Source organism: Rhinolophus hipposideros (genome assembly GCF_964194185.1).
Source record: "Rhinolophus hipposideros genome assembly, chromosome: 20".
In the NCBI taxonomy this organism is placed as follows: Eukaryota; Metazoa; Chordata; class Mammalia; order Chiroptera; family Rhinolophidae; genus Rhinolophus; species Rhinolophus hipposideros.
The window spans coordinates 2,813,728-2,830,802 of NC_138066.1; the positions used below are offsets into that span (position 1 = coordinate 2,813,728).

The 17,075-nt window shown below is 38.6% G+C and overlaps 1 protein-coding gene across 6 annotated transcripts in view; it reads left to right on the forward strand.

Moving 5' to 3' along the window:
- SPECC1 (sperm antigen with calponin homology and coiled-coil domains 1) overlaps nucleotides 1-17,075 on the forward strand; it is a 239,140-nt gene that overhangs the window by 89,582 nt on the left and 132,483 nt on the right. The gene's annotated exons all lie outside the window — the stretch shown is intronic.

Genomic DNA, 17,075 nt, shown 5'->3' on the forward strand with positions numbered 1-17,075 from the left:
AGTCTTTACAACAACACTATGACATAGGATCATTATTATCCTTCCCATTTTATAGATCAGAAGACTGAGCAGACTATTCAAATCCATGCCTCTCAAGTACTGGGACCAAGTACTTGCCTATTAGGAACCCGAGGCTGAGAGAAAACCGTGTTTTGGGTTGGCTTGCCAGCATGAGAGGGGAGGGAAAAGAGGCTGGAGGTCTTGGAACTGAGAGGCCAGAAGATGTCTGGATCAGTCTCACAAGTGCTGCTAAGGGAGGAGCTTCGTGAGCCAGGAGTGTGAGGGAACTGAGAGATTGGGGTCGGGGTCAGTAGATGACAACAACAGGGAGGGAAGAGGATGCCAGGGCTTAGAGCATGAGCTTCAGAGATGGAGAGTGTTCATTTAGTGAGTGGAGGAGAGACAGTTGGAAAGTGAAAGTCGGGGTGGGAAGGACACTTCCACCAGCTCCTAGCACACAGGTTCAGGAAACATGAGAAGAACAAACATGAGGAGAGCAAACGGCAGGGAAGTGAGGGGGCAGTCACAGATGAGGCTCACAACATAGGGTGTGCTGATTTCAGCTATGATTTATCCAGGGCCCTGCGGTTGTTGAGGACAGAGATGGGGGTGCTGAGTGCATTTGAAGATGAGGACCTGCAAAGTCACAGAATGCTAGGAATGACGTGGTGTGGTTTTTTTTCCATAAATTTACATGGATCAATTATTGATGTATACTTTTTGTGGTAAAAAAAATAACATTTTAGATTCAGTATTTTCATTTTTCTTGTATTTTTTCTACATTTATTTTATTTTTAGTGTGGTGGGTGTACTTAACATGAGATCTACCCTCTTAACAGTTTTTTAAGCATCTAACACAGTGCTGTTAACTGTAGACAAATGTACCTCAGATCCTTACATGACGAGCTCTATGCCCATTGAACAGCAACTCCCCATTTCCCCAGGTCCCTGGTAACCACCATTCTACTCTGTTTCTATGCAGAGAAGAGCTTCACTATTTTAGGGACCTCATATAAGTAGAGTCATATACTATTTGTCCTTCTGTAACTGGTTTAGTGTCCTCCAGATTCATCCATATTGTAACACGTGTAGAATCCCCTTCCTTTAAAGGCTGAATAATATTCTATGGTATGTAAACACCTATGTAAAGATAATGTAAACATTATCTATCTATGTAAAGATAATGTAAACATTATCTTTATCCCGTCACCAGTGATGGGCCAGGAATGAGTTTTAATTTTTGGTGTCTGGGGTTAATCCTGACATGAGGAGGTTTTGAACTTGGTATTAATGTTAATAAAGTCCTGGATTCTTAGCTCGACGATACCTGCAGTGGTGTCATGGCCTGCACTTCCCAGGAGTGCTTAGCGGTCAGTCAGGTGTTTGGAGCAGCACCAAGGGTTTTCTCTGACCTTTTGCAGAGGCACAGGGCAGGGCGCTGGTTGGGGTTTGGCGGCTTTCCTGGGTTGTCCTTGGGCCCCATGGTCCAAAGCTGAGGGAGCACTTCCTGTATATCCCCCAAGAGTATTGACGTTTTTGCAGTCTTTCCATCCAGAAATCTGGCGGTCTCTCCTGTTCTCTGAGTCTTCTTTTTTGTCTTTCCCTAAAGTTTGCTTTCCTCTCCCTCCTTCTTTTTGTTTGAAAATATGCCTAGACGTTAGAGTTTTACTGCTATTGTGGATGGGATTTCTTGGTCATTGCATTTTTTTTCTTTTTTCTTAAAAATATGCAATACTTCATGAATTTGCATGTCATCCTCTATGCTAATCTTCTCTGTCATTCCAATTTTAGAATATGTGCTGCTAAAGTGAGCACTCATTGTATTTTTTTAATATTTGATTTGTAACTGACTCACTTCCTTACTAGTACTAATGGTTTTCTTAATGCTAATGGTTTTCATCGGATTCTCACGAGTTTTCCAAGTGGACAATTATATCAGCTGCAGATAACAATGCTTTTTGTGTCCTCCATTACAGCATTTGTGCCTTTTATTTCTGATTCCTTTTGTATCGAGTGGTGACCCACAAAATGTTGTGTTAAGTGCTAGTGATATACTTGTTCTCATTTTACTGTGAGTGTTTTTGGTGTTTCACCATAAAATAGGATGTAGAAAGTTGGCCTGAGATATTGCTTTGCATGTTCAGGTCTTCCCTTCCTATTTTGCTCAGAGTTGATACTAGTATTGGGTGATAGAGTTATTAAAAACCCTCTACTCATTTTGGTATTACTTTGATTATTGCTTTCTTTTTACTTTGCATTCTCCTTCAGGAAATTCAAATATTATATGTGTATATTTGGTCTCTTGGGTATGCCTTCTACTACATCTCATATATTCTTTGACTCTGTTGATTACTTTAATTCATCCTCTGACATTTTTTAAGTTTAACATCTAATATGCTTTGCTTTGTGTTTCTTTATTTCAACTTTAGTTTAATTTCTCTGACCTCAGATTGTTTCTTCTTCATGACTTCTTGCTCTGGCTTCATAGCTATAAAAGCTCCTTGAATTTCAATGATGATGCAGATTAGAGATTTTCAAAAATTTCCTATTTCTTTTAGTAACTTTGTTTCATACATGCATGTTTACCTGGATTCCTCAGATGGTTCCCCTGCTCAAACTTCCATGTAGATCCAGTGATTTTTCTAGGATCGTCCATCTTTACAGAGGGCAGTCTGTGTTTGTCCAGAATTGAAAAATTGAAAGAAATTTCATTGTAGAGGATTCCATTGAGGATATCAGGTCATATATTTTATGTCCAATTGAAGGAAGAAGGAAACAAAGTTTGCATCAGCCAGAATGAGATTGGGGAGGGCAATAAAACCTTAGGTAAGTTTTGCCATTTTTCCTTTGGTTTTTGTTGTTGTTTCAGTGAATGTCTAAAGGTTCCCTTATCCTTTCCTTCTGCTTGCATGACTGCCCTTGCTATTAGCTATGCTATTAGGCTGTGGCTTTTGTTGCTGTTGTTAGCTGGTTGTTGGTGTTATTTCCTTATCCATGGCTTTCCAAGTGAAATGCAGTCATGAAGAAAAGAGGAAAAGAAAATCAATATAATGTCCTACCTATAAACGTAGAGTAGAAATAAAAGGAAAAACAAGTTCTAATAAAACAGCACATTGTTTCAATAAACATACCAGTATGAATGCTGGAGGATGACTGCACTAGAAGACAGATGTTTGTCTATCAGTGCAGAGGATAGACGCTACAAATAGGAGGGGACCCAGTGTCAGGGGTTCACATACCAGGGGTGGTGCCAACACCAGCGACTTTCTATAATGCTGACAAGTTAGGGTAAACTTCTAAACAATATAAAGCACTATCTTCCCTTAATTTACATGTTAGTTGCATTCTTTGAAAATTCAGTGTATAATAATAACATTGTGTAAAAACTGGTTTTTGTGTTTCTATGTAAAGTACAGTTAGATTCTGGACTCAGATCATTATAAACAGTTTTTTTCAACTTCAGGAATGCTGGCATATCCTAAGAAAGGAGAGTGGGGTGTAGGAAGCAGTCACAACCCTGACATTTGCAAGACTTAGGGCAAGAATACAAATGAGGGCCCACTATTTGTTCTCAATGTTCTAATCAGTAATTAAATATCCTACTAAAGACTACAAAGTTTCAGGGATTTTTGCATGACCTATTAGGTTGTAGTTTTGATGAGAATAATTTTCTCGCTCATTTTCATTGTTTTTATCAGTAATGGGTGAATTTTGTGTGGCAAAATTTCTGTTTTCTTTTTAGCTTTTTTTCCCTGAGTTCCATGTTAGTATTTTCTAATTTCTATCCCTTCATGATTTGTAATCATTCTCAAAGAGTAAAAAAGAAAAATGTGATGATATTCAAAGTATATAGTTTTTATGTAAATTTTCATCAAAATGTAAAGTCAGTACAGTGTAAAGGTTGAACATGTATTTCATGTTTTTAATTAAACTTTTAATTTTTCAATAATTTTTAAATTATTACTATACCTCACATTGTGTGCTCACCACCCAGAGTCAGTTCTCCTTCCATCATCACATATTTGACATCCTTCCCCCTCTTAATAATTGAAGATTCACATGCATTGTAAGAAATTATAGAGAACAATTCCCCTGCACCTTTTACCTGTTTTCCCCAATGGTAACATCTCACAAAAAGATTGCACAATGTCACAAGCTAGTATTGATATTGACACAGTCTGGTGACAGAACATTTCATCATCCTAAGGATCCCTCCTGCTGCCCTCTTATAGTCACACTCAATTCCCTCTATCCCCACACACGCCTTAACTCCTGGCAACCACTACTCTGTTTTCCATGTCTACAATTTCATTATTTCAAGAATGTTATATAAATGGAATCATACTGTATGTAAGCTTTCGGGACTGGCTTTTTTTGCTCAGCATGATTCTCTGGTCACTAATCTAGGTTGTTGTGTGTATCAGAGTTTATTCCTTTTTTATTTTTTTCACAGTATTTCATGGTATTGATGTACTACAGTTTAACTATTCACCTATGAATCTGGGTTGTTACTAGTTTTTTGCTATCATGATTAAAGCTGTTAGGAACATTCATGTACAGGTTTTTGTGTAAATATTTTGTGGACGCACTTCTCTGGGAAAAATGCCCAGCAGTGCAATTGCTAGGTCATATGGTAGTTGCATGTTGAATTTTAAGACACTGCCAAAATGTGTTCCCAGAGTGACTGTACCATTTTACATTCCCATGAGCAATGTATGAGTGATGCAGTTTCGCCGCATCCTTGTAAGCATGAGGTGTTGTCACTTTTTAATTTTAGCCTTTGGGATAGGTGTGTAGCGATATTTCATTATAGTTTTAATTTGTATTTCCCTGATGGCTAATGATGTTGAACATCTTTTCGTGTGCTTATTTGTCATGTGTACATCTTCAATTTGTTCATGCCATTCATTCATTTTTTTTTAATTTGGATTGTTTCTTTATTTCTTTCTTTTTTTTACTGTTGAGTTCTGTGAGTTATTTATATGTTCTAGATACTACTTCTTTATTGGATATGTGGTTTGCAGATATTTTCTACCAGTCTCTACCTTTTTATCCTCATAACAGGGTTTTTACAGAGCAAAAGTCTTTAATTTTGATGGTCTAATTTACCAGTTTTTCCTTTTATGGATCATGCTTTTGAAGATAAGTTTAAGAACTTTTTGCCTAGCCCTAGATCCTGAAGATTTTCTCCTGTGTTTTTTATCTAAAAGTGTTACTGTTTTACATTTTGCATTTAATCATGTGATCCATTTTAGTGAATTTTTCTATAATTTGTGAGACTTGGGTTGAGGTTCACTTTTTGCTATGAATGTCCAGTTGCTCCAGCTCCATTTGTTGAAAAGGGTATCCTTCCTCCATTGGATCATTTTTGCACCTTTGTTAAGAATCAGTTGGGCATATTTGGGTGGGTTTATTTCTGAGTTTTCTATTTTGTACCATTGATCTGTGGGTCTATCCCTCTGCCAGTACCTCTGCCAATAGTCTTGATTATTGTAGCTGTATAATAAGTCTTTGAAATTAAGTACATTGATTCTTCAACATTATTCTTCTTTTCCAAAGTTGTTTTATTTAGTCTAGTTCCTTTGACTTTCCTTATAAATTTTAGAATAATGTCATCTACATAAACAAAAAAATATCTTCTGTGAATTGATGTATTTAACTATATTGAGTTTTCTAATACACAAACATGGTATGTCTCTCCATTTATTAAGATTTTTTATTTCTTTCATTAGCATTTTGTAGTTTTCAGCATACAAATCCTGTATCTATTGTTTTGTTAGATTTATACCTGTTGTTTTTAGCGATTGTAAATATTATATTATTTTTAATTTTGGTATTCATTGCTAGAATATTGAAGTGCAATTGATTTTTCTGTGTCTATCTTGTATCTTGTGAACTTGCTGAGCTCACATTCTAGTGCTAAGAGTTTCTTTTCTTTAGATTCTTTGGGATTTTCTATGTAGACAAGCATGTCATCTACAAGTAGGGATAGTTTTAATTCTTCATTTCTGATCTGTGTGCCTTTTATTTCCTTTTCTTGCCTTATTTCACTGTCTACATCTTCCGACACAATGTTGAATGAAAGTGCTGAAAGTGGACATATTTGCCTTGTTTTAATCCTACGGGGAAAACATTGAATTTTTCATCATTAAGTATAATGATGTTGTTCGTAGATGCTCTTTATCAAGTTGAGGAATTTCCCCTCTATTTCAGTTTTTCTAATATTTTCTGAGGAATTTCCCTCTATTCCACTGTTTATAAGGAGTGGGTGTTGTGTTTTGTCAAATGCTTTTTCTGTATTGATTGATATGATCATGGCATTTTTCTTTTTCAGCCTGTTCATATGGTGGATTACATTGATTGATTTTTCACATATTGAACTTGCCTTACATCTGTTAAATCCCACTTGATCGTGGTGTATAATTCTTTTTACATATTGCTAATCTTTTATTAAAGATTTTTGTATCTATATTGATGAAGTTCTGTAGTTTTCTTTTCGGTACTGTTGTCTGTTTTAGGTATCAGAATACTACTACTGCACTATTCTGTACACATGAAACTAATAACAAATAATATTGACTATCAACTATAACTGAAAAAAATAATTTTTTGAAAAAGGTAAAAGAAAGAATACTAATACTTCATAAAGTGATTTGGGAAGTGTCTGAACTCTTCTCATATCTGGAAGAAATTGTGTAAAGTTGGTGTTAATTATTCATTGAACATTTGGTAGAATTCTTAAGTGAAATGGTCTGTGCTTGGGGATTTTTTTCAGGGGAGTTTTATTAAATTACAAATTTAAATTAATAGTTATAGGGCTATTGAAATGATCTATTTCATATTGCATGAGTTGTGTTTTTTAAGTTGTATTAATTTCTTCTAAGTTGTCAAATTTATGTGTGTAGAGTTATTTGTAGTATTCTCTTTTATCCTTCTGAGATGGAGGGTCTGTAGTGATATCCCATTTCATTCCATATTGGTAATCTCTATTTTCTCTCTCTTTTTTTAATTTGTCATCTTGTTAGCAGTTTATTGATTTTGTTTAATCATTCTCTGTAATTTTTGTTTTCAATCTCACTCATTTTTTTCTCTTTATTATTTCCTTATTTGTAAAATGAAGCAAATCTTACCCATCTTATAGTTAGGAGAATTAAGTGAAATGATACATAAGAACCTAGAGTAGACCCTGAAATATAGATATTTTCACAAAATGTAATTCTTTCACCCCTGAAACTATCTTCCTTAATGGAACCTCCTACTTAGGAGTTATGACAATAAAACAAACAAGCAAACAAAAACTCGACCTGCACTAATGCCTATAATATCTTACCCAGAGATTCAGGCTTTGCTTTCTTCAGATAATGGCATCCATTGCAAAAACTGGGAATTCATGAGTACTCCAGAAACACCTGTTGGGACATGAATTAAAGACAGAAAATGGAAAATGGACACTTGGCACCTCTGGCCAAGTGTGATAATCTCTTGGATTCATCCTATCTGAAATGACCGATTTAACAAGTTAATCACTTGTGTTATGTCTTATAAATGCGCTTCCTGATTTTGCACTCTGCACTTCAAATCAGGCTCCATTTCCATTGTGGGCAACAGTACACCCCACAAAATTTCACAGCATTTAAACACAGTCCCTTTTGTTTCAAGGATATGGAAAAGATGTGGGGAAGTGTTTTCCAGGGACCCAAATGGTGGCATTCATACCAATGGATGGTTAGGGTTATAAGTCTCACTGTGTGTACATGTACTTAATGCAACATATTACATTACATATGTTTATATGTTACATATATTTATATAGAATATTTACACATGTTACATACTTCAATCCAACATCTCAGGGTTCTTTATAGCCTTCTTTCTTTCTGTGTTTGTAACTAACATCTCTGGTAGTGAGAAACATGGCTCTAATTATCCTCAATTTATTTACTTAATTACTCAATGTAGCCAATGTCTGAAATCATTCTCTGCTACCTCCACTCAACTCCCCACCCTCCACCTTCTGTCCCCCAGGCCCACCAACCCTGCATGGCCTCCTAACCTTCTTTCACTACCATGCTGACTCCTCTGCTCTGGAAAGGGGAGGAAAGATGGGCCCGTGAGCTTTCTTTCTTTTTATTTCACTAGGAGCTTTCTTAATTTAGTACATTATAAAGTCAATTAAATGTGGTTCTTACTTCCAGTTGTTTGCACTATCGAAAAAGAGGATCTCCAACCTTCTTTGATGAAAAAGAGTTCTTCTGGTTGCCTAAAATTGTTGAAATATTGAATGATCAAGGAAAGTTGTGTGAGATGCTCTCTGGGTGACTCTGAAGGACTAGGTGGGCCCACTGCTTCTGTTACCGGGAATGACATTTGTACCTCAGTTCTTGTCTTCTTGACAGAAAGAATTCAGTCAAGATACAGAGAGTTTGTGCAGCATAGGACAGCAAGAAGTTCATTAGTAAAAGCGAGTACACTCTGAGACATGGAGTGGGCTGAACCAACATTGTGTGAGGGTTTTTATCTACATGGGTAGAATTGTCCCCCCTCTCGCTCACTATTATCTTCCTCTCTCTCTGCGGAGGTATGCGGTCCTTCCTTCTGGTTCCCAAGGTTGTTTTTCAGGGCGTAAGCATGAACATGTCAATTTCCCATGATTTATTTGAGAAGCTCATTACAGTGGTCCTGAGAAGCAGGATGTATATTGTGATAAGCGGATGATTTCCCTCCCTCTCTGGCATTTTTCCTTCTTCTAACAACGATGACGTAATCTTGTTCCCAGTATCCTGCTGAGTAAGCAAGGTGTTTGTGCCCCAAGTGAGAGCAACTGCAAGGGGCCTCCTTACAGGCTAGTTCCCTCCTTCTCCACTCATTTCTACCTGTCTACCTACCCTGTCACTTCTGCTGCAGCCAGGGTGTGATCAGCTAGCTAGCTGGGAAGAGTGAGCACGTAGGATAGCATGGAGGTGATGAGCACCCGTCCTACCAATTTCCTGCACACTATCCTTGTGGATTTTACATTGCACACAGCTATCACACAGAAAGCAGACCAGCAAACATTCAACACATTGATCAGCTAGATTTACTTTTTTTAAATGTAGATGGTTGAGAGAACTTTTTTTGAAATACTTGTTAAGAAAAGTGAAGAGTTTAAGTTTTAATTTTGCAAAATTATATCCTTTCTTGTTGTATGAAAGAATTTGAGAAGTCTTATAGACATAAATGCAAGAATATAAAAATAAAATAATGAGAAAATGGAGAAAAATAGAAAAGTCAAAAGCTAGACATAAAGCTCATACACAAGTAAAGTGGACTGGGAGGACTGCTTCTTTGACACTGCCTGTCTTAGAAACCAGAGGGAAGAGGAAAACCTGATTTGTGGTGACAAGATGAAAAGAAGCCAGTTACTGATGAAACACACAACTGTTCCTGGGACTGAAACATAAAAAAGTAAAGTCTTCTTTAGGAACCGAAGGACACAAGGGATTCAATATTATAAAATCAATAAAGTCACTATATAGAGCAAATAAAGTATGGCTGAACACCCCACTAGCACCCAATATGTTAATGTTTTCCCCTTTATTACTATTAAAACAATTCATACATTTAAATTCTCTCTACAGTATTTAATCAAAAACACAACATTACTGTTAGATTTCAATGTACTTAAAGTTATGCCTGGGCCAGGAAAGAGGATTGGATTATCTGTTAGAGTAATAATACATCAATACACTTCAGGGATGGTGATATTGTTATCAGTGATGGATGTTTATGTTAATAATCGATTGGTGTCTACTAAGTGAAATGTAGAGGATGCACTGTGAATAAATATGGCAAGGGTTTGACTAAACAGTCAGGCGTTATATGACTGGAGCACAGAAGCTGGAGGACAAAGACATTTTCCACTGTGACTGTCCTCCTGTTAGAATATTGTGGCTGAAGTCCTTTAATAGGGACTATTTTTTCTAAGAGAAGGATCATGGGTGTTGTTCCTTTAGTTCGAGCTGGTTCATGGTCAGAATGATGTGGCCTTGTACCAGCACCCCAGCTTCATTATGGAAGAGGAGAAAAGGGGAGGAAATGTAGGGTCCCACCATAGAACAAGTTTTATGTTCCAGAAGAAAGGTCTGTTTTTCTGGTTCTGTGTAATCATCATGTTGGATGGAAGGGAAACTAGAGGTCTTTCCACTGAATTCATGGAATATTAAAGTTCCAGTCCTTGAACTTGGCCGTGACCTTCTGAAATGTTCAAGTCCCTCAATGGAAAACATGATCAGATCTGCTCTCTTAGGCTGCCTTTCCTGGCTGCCAACACACAGTAGATTTTCAGTGTTGTATTCTCTCTTCCTGAATATTTGGATGGCTGAGCTTGCCATTGAAGTCTCTTCGTTTGCATGTAGATTTCCATGTCAAAAATCAGTTTAATACTGTGGAGAGTATTTTTCCTAAGCAAATTACAGTACAGATAGAGTAGAAGTATGTACTGTTGTTACTTTCCCTCCAACTGAATTTGCTCATATTTTCTTAATGCTGTTTGGATGGGATATTTATCCTTGTTTGATCAATCCCAAAAGACAGCCCCGTTGTGGTGGTTTTATGATGTGGGAATAAGTTTTGGAACATTAAGTCAAGAGATTTATAATAAATTAAATCAACATATATTTGATAATCTATGTGTAGTGTCTTCTGGCCAAATAATTCTCCAGATAATCCATCAAAAAATGGTTTATTCAGAAAAAGAAAAAGAACCTGAACCACCAAAGAGTGGAAGCACACTCGCCACCGGACTGTCCTCCCGCAGCCAACGTGGAAAGAAGAGAGGAGCCCAACATGGCTTCCCCCTTTATTCACATCCCTCCCCCCAGAGGTCACCACAGAGTTCAACAGGAAGTCAAGACTAGAGTGTCAACAGGGGAGGCCCAGCTCCACCCATAGTCCTCCCAGATCTATGGTTAAGCATCTTAAGATGTCAGTTTCCTTTCAACAGCAGGCTATTACATTGGGAACTATATGTGGGGTTGATGCCAGAGAAATGGAAAACAAGACTTGAACACAGTCAATGTAGTGACAACAAGACCGTAAGAAAAATCTCTTAAGAACACACAGACAGCTTTGTTCTGTCCTTCTTGCTGCATCCTAGCTGTGTGTCCTTAATCAACCTACCACCACTACCACTCCTGCTATTGGGAGTAGCCAAGTCTGTGGATTTTGAAATGAAAGCAAGTGGAAAGGAACCTAGAGCAGTTTGGCTTATTCTCAGTGATATTTTTCCTGGTTAATCCATACTGACTCCTGGTGATCTCTATGTCTCCGTTTAGGTGCTTAGAAACCACTTCTTTAAAAATCTGTTCTTCCAAATTCTAGTCTTCCTTCAGGTAAAATCTTTTTTAACTTTATTTATTTTTTGAATAAGTAATATAATTCACCTGGTTCAGGGTGCACAGGGTGTGGTGAAAAGTTTTGCTGGTAACCCTTTGTGCAGTCTACCCTGTTCAGCATTGTCTGGCAATCTGCTGCCCTTCTAGAGATACCCAGTGTGTGTGGAAGCAAACGTATGTCTTCTCCCTTTTTGTACACACATGTGACATAAACAGACACACCGTTCTGCATGTGTGTGTTTTCTATGAACAGTGTATTTTGGAGACCATTCTATATCAAAAAGCCTCTTCATGCTGGTTTACATCTCTCTGGCATTGTTTCATCATTTCTCAGAGGTTACTGATAGCAGTTCATGACCTCATTCTCCAGTTATCTCAGCATCGTGGGTTGTAATGTCCCTGGGCCAGGAAATTTAAGCTCATTAGGTGGTTTTCTGGGACTCCAGTTTCCTCTTACTAAGGTTTGCTCTACTCTTTATAGGGCATAGACCATTTTGACGTGTATACACAGGCAGAGCATTTCTGGGTGGGTGGGTTTTGTCCTTACGTTTTCAACAAACCTTAGCTCCTTTTCAGGGTTAGCCTTCCAGACAATTTTCTGATAGATTTCAGCCAACCTCATGTGCACCCAAGGCTGTGTCCTATTTTTCAGGTTTTATACATGCCCTCAAGTTTGCCTGAGCACATGGAGGACAACCTGTACAATCACACTGGTTGCTTTGGGAACCTCCCCTTTTGTCTTCAGTATCCATTATTCATTGGGGGTCACCTTTGGAGAAGCATCATGTGTGACTTTGGAAAGCTGCATGCGTAGCCTCTCTGAGTGTGTTTCTTTATCTCTAAGATGAGATTAATCACACCCATCTCATCTGTGAGGATGAAATGAAATGGCATACGAGTATGTGAGGAACCCAGAGCAGAACCTGAAATGTAGATACTTCTATAAAATGTGATTTCCTTCTCAAACCATCCTACTTACAGAATCTCCTACGTAGGAGTTATGGCAATTAAAAAAAAATACAGTTGTCTTACTCTGGGGCATCTTGCCCAGACTCTTTCAGCTTTGCTTTACTAACATGACATGTTTTTTTCTTTCAAAGTTACCATCACTTGCCCTTTGTCAACCAATTCTTTTTCTGGTCAAAATCAAGTTTTTCCTTTTGGTTACAAGCAGTAAAATTAGGGTCAGGGTTTGACTTAATATATGGAAGACTATTCTAATAGCCACAGAAGTTCAGAGGGTGTATCACAGCAGGAAAGAAAGAATTCCCTGTTAGTGCTAGAGAGGCTTTCATTCTAACTGAACAAGTCCTTAGTGGAGATGTAGGGTGATGGGATTAGATTTTCATTAAAGTCCTTCCCAATCCTGAAGGTCAAAGACCATTTCTTACAGATCTTCTCTTGTCTCCTTCCATGTGGGAGACACTATTCCAGACCCTAGGATTACAAGACCCTAGGACAGACAAGGTCCCTGATGGCTCCCAAACCTGCATCTTGGCTCCAACTAGTGCCCTGCATTCTGGAAACACTCCAGCTGTTTGCTGAAAACAGGTCGTGGATGTTCTGTATGTGTATCCATCCATTCATTCCTTTAACAAATATTTAGAGTGTCTGCTGTTTTCCAAGTGTCATTCTAGATGCAGCAAGTAACAAAACAATCTCCTGGATTTTACATTGTGTTCTCATTGAATTTGTCTAAATGAAACTCACCACCCTCATTGCAAGCGTTGCTTAACTGCTTCCTTTCGGCATCTGGACTTAGCATGGCTGCAGTGCCAGTTCCCATTACCCAGATAAATTCACTTGTCACCTTTGTTAGCGTCCTTTCCTTTAATGTGTAATTGTCTTTGTCAGCCGCATCTTTTCCACTTCTTTTCATTTCCTGTGGGTTACCCTGACCCCACCCAGCATAGCATCTCTCACCTAAAGCACAGAGGCTCCCTGGTTGGAGATGTATTAATGCTCATTCCACACATTTTTGTCCTGTGAGATTGGAATCAGTTTGGGTCAACTAATTGACAAAGTCAGTTAAATCAGGGAATCCTAAAAAATGTAGCATATATACTTTAAACATTTTATTTTCACTTAAAACATACAAGTGTGTATTCACCCATCTTGTTGTAGTGCCAAGGCATTTTCTTAGAGTAAAACTGTTGATTGGAATTCTTTCACATCTTTCCACAATTTCCAGTAGTAAGTCTTCCATGATTTTCAGTTTTAGTTTCTTTAAATAGAAATAAGAACTTAGGGACTTCAGAAGAAGACTGTATCCAGAATCCTTTCACATGTTTACAAGTATTCCCCTAATTTTTTATAGTTGCTTCAGGCATTTTTTTAAGGCACCTTCACTGAATCTTTTCAAAGCATTCAGTGAGCCTTTTGAAGAAACAATGCCTCTCTCTTTACACTTGTATTTCATTGGTTTACATAATAATTAAGTTATGTAAATAAAATCATGCGGACAACCAGTATAAACAGGTTTGCAACAAATACACCTGACTCTTAGTAGTATGCAGACAACCCAAATGGTGGGCGCAGAAGTGCATCGTTGCTCTGGAGAGGAGCCTACCAACCAACAGTATTCATCTAGCCCAGAGCATTAGTTAGTACGTCTTGTTAAAATGGAATATGTTGGTTATTTTGGTGAATTGGTTATCTGTAAAATGATAGGTAGAAGGTGTATAAGAGAGCAGGTTTTGTATTACTAATTTTTCTGAAGAACCGCTTTCCTCAGACCACTTGTTTGCTCCCATACCTTCTGCACTCCTCACTGGGTAAGGAACCTAGGACAAACCTTTCTGCCTTGATTCAGTGAGATCCCACTGCAGCCTTATCTCAGTGCCCTGTTTGTGCCTTGGGCTCCAGCCCCAGGCCACAGGATGGCTTGTCCTTTGAACACTCAGGACCTTCCCACAATCTAGCCTTTGTTCACTCTGATGAACAAACACGAGGCTCTGCCGCTGGGGCCTGCTTGTCCAGGATGCCCATGTCCATGCCAGGCACCTCCCTCCCGCTGCCCCCTGCCCCCTCCTGCCACACTGGACAGTGGGAAAGGACCCACTAAAAGCAGCTCCTCCTTCATAAAGCCGTTCTTGATGTCACAACGGAATGTGCTTTTTCCCTTTTTAACATCTGTAGCTCTGCATTTGTATATCTGTTCAGACACTCACCATATCCTGCCTTGTACTGTTTCTCTTTCCTGTCTTAAAAATTCTCTTGCTTTAAGTGGAACCCAGTTTATTGGACCTGCGAGCAGCACATTGAGTAAGCAATACATCCTAAGTGTGGGTGGTGCCTTTCTTTTTCCCCTTTATTTCATCTTCTTCAAAGTCGTGTCTTTCTGGTCTTTATTCCTGGCAGCCTGGCACCCCCAGGCTTCAGTCATGCTAATTGATTCCGAGTGAGGACGGGGCTCTTTTTAACAGAAATAATACATGGAGTCTTGAAGCCTCATCCATTCATCTATCTCTCTTGACTTAAAGCAAACAGCTTTATTGATGTATAATTTATGTATCATAAAATTCACCCATTTAAAATGTTCAATATAATGATTCTTAGCAAATTTCCTGAGTTACAACTATCCACCCCAGCTAAGTTGTAGAACATTTCTGTCACCCCATAAAGATCACTTGTTCCATTTCCAGCCAATGCCTGTTTCACCCCCAACTCCAGGCAACCATTAATCTGCTTTCTGTCTTTATAGATTTTTCTTTAACTTTTCCTGCCACCTTTTCTGCATTGGAGTGTTTTTTAGACCAATATACATGCTATTTGCCTGAGAAACTTTTCTTCTGATTCAGTTACTAAACTTTGTTACCCTCTCTTTTATTCTTTCTCCCTATGTTGAAGTTTCTTTTAGTTTTCTTTATGTGAACCTAGTCCCTGTTTAGCAAGTTGGCCTGTGGCTTATTAAGAAAGTTGAGGTTCCCCCCTCCTTTAGAATATGGAAAACTTGAAGAGTGTCATGTACAAAACAGATACTCAATATTATTCATTGAATAAAGCGATCTAAGCCCCTCTAAGGAATGGAAAAATTTCATCTCCTGTTATATTTAATATAGTGCACATAAAGCCACTTTAGTTATTTTTAGTAATAAATAGCTTTCGGAAAGAAAAATGACATTATTTTCATTAAAATGATTGAAGTTTGATAGCTTAAAAAAATTTTATAATGAAGAAAAGTACAAAGAAAGTTAAAGCATGATCCAGAATGCCAACTCTCAGAAGCAACCAGTGTTAAACAATCGATGGTGATTATCTTTGCAAACATCTCTTTCAGCAGTGATACAGCTATAAAGACAACTATTGATATTGTTGCCAAGCTGGGGAGGCAGCTTTGGTTGCCGGAGGAATCCAAGCCACACATAACAAGTCCTTGAGAGGAGGCTTGTAGCTCTCATGAAGCTTGTACTCTAATGGAGAGACAATATAAACCAATAAACAAGTAAATATATAGTATACTAAGTGGCGGTAAGTGTCACTGAGCAGAGAAGTGTGTGCATTTACTATTTAATGTGGTGAGACAAGAGAAGCCCCTCCTAGTAGAACGATGTTTGATCAGAGACCTCGGAAGTGAAAGCATGAACCATAGGGTCTATGTAAGGTAGGAATGTGAGGGAGGAGCGTTCCAGGCAGAAGGAACAGCAAGTGAAAAGGCCTTTGGGTGAGAGCATGCTTGAGAGCATGCTTGACTTATTTGAGGAGCAGCCAGGCGGCCACTGTAGCAAAAGCAGTGTGAGGGGGAGAGTCCACTAAAAGAGGGTGGCAGTGGGGGAGGTTATTCAGGGCCTCGGAGGCCCTTGTAAAGGCTTTGGGTTTTCCTCCCAATGAGACAGAAAGCCATTGGAGCACTGGAAGTGGAGTTGTGATATGATTCGACCTACGTTTAGAAGCATCAGTCTGTTATGTGAAGATTAGACTCAATCATATAGAGAGGTGGGGGCAGAAGAAGGGAGACTGGTTAGAAGGCAGTTGCAGTAGTCCTGGTAGGAGATGACCACATTAGATGAGGTGGTAGCAGTGGAAGTGGTGACAAGTGCTGAGATATGGTGGCATTTTTTCCCCCTACTTCTTCTGCCCCATCCCAGAGGCCGACCTCCGGCTGCTCATGGCAGCCCAGCTCCAGGGAGAGCTGTTGTTCACAATCTTAGCTGTAGAGGACGCAGCTCACTGGCCCATGTGGGAATGGAAGCCCCCACCTTGGCGTTAGGAGCACTGGGCTTCAACCACCTAGGCCAGGGGACTGGCCCTATGGTGTCATTTATGATATATAGTCTGACATACTACGTTTATGGAGATGGAGAAGACTATATGGGACATCTGTGAAAGAAAAATTAAGAATTTGATTTTGTTCCAGTTAAATTAGAGATGCCTATTAAGATATTTAAGTGGAGGTGTTAAAAAGGTAGTTGGATAAATGAGTCTGGAGTTCAGAAGAGAGGACTGAAGATATATAGATGGTACTTAAAAGCCATAAGTTGGTTGTAATGGCCAAGTTAGACAAAGAAGAGATGACCAACTTGGATAGCACTTTAGGGTACTCGAGGGTCTAGAGGTCGAGGAGATGAGGAGAAACCCATAAAGAAGACTGAGAAGAGGTGCCAGGGATATGGACAGAAAACTAGGAGATCGTGGTGTCCTAGAAGCCAAATGAATAAACTGTTTTGAGGAGCTGAGTGATCAATAATGACTTAAGATGTTGAT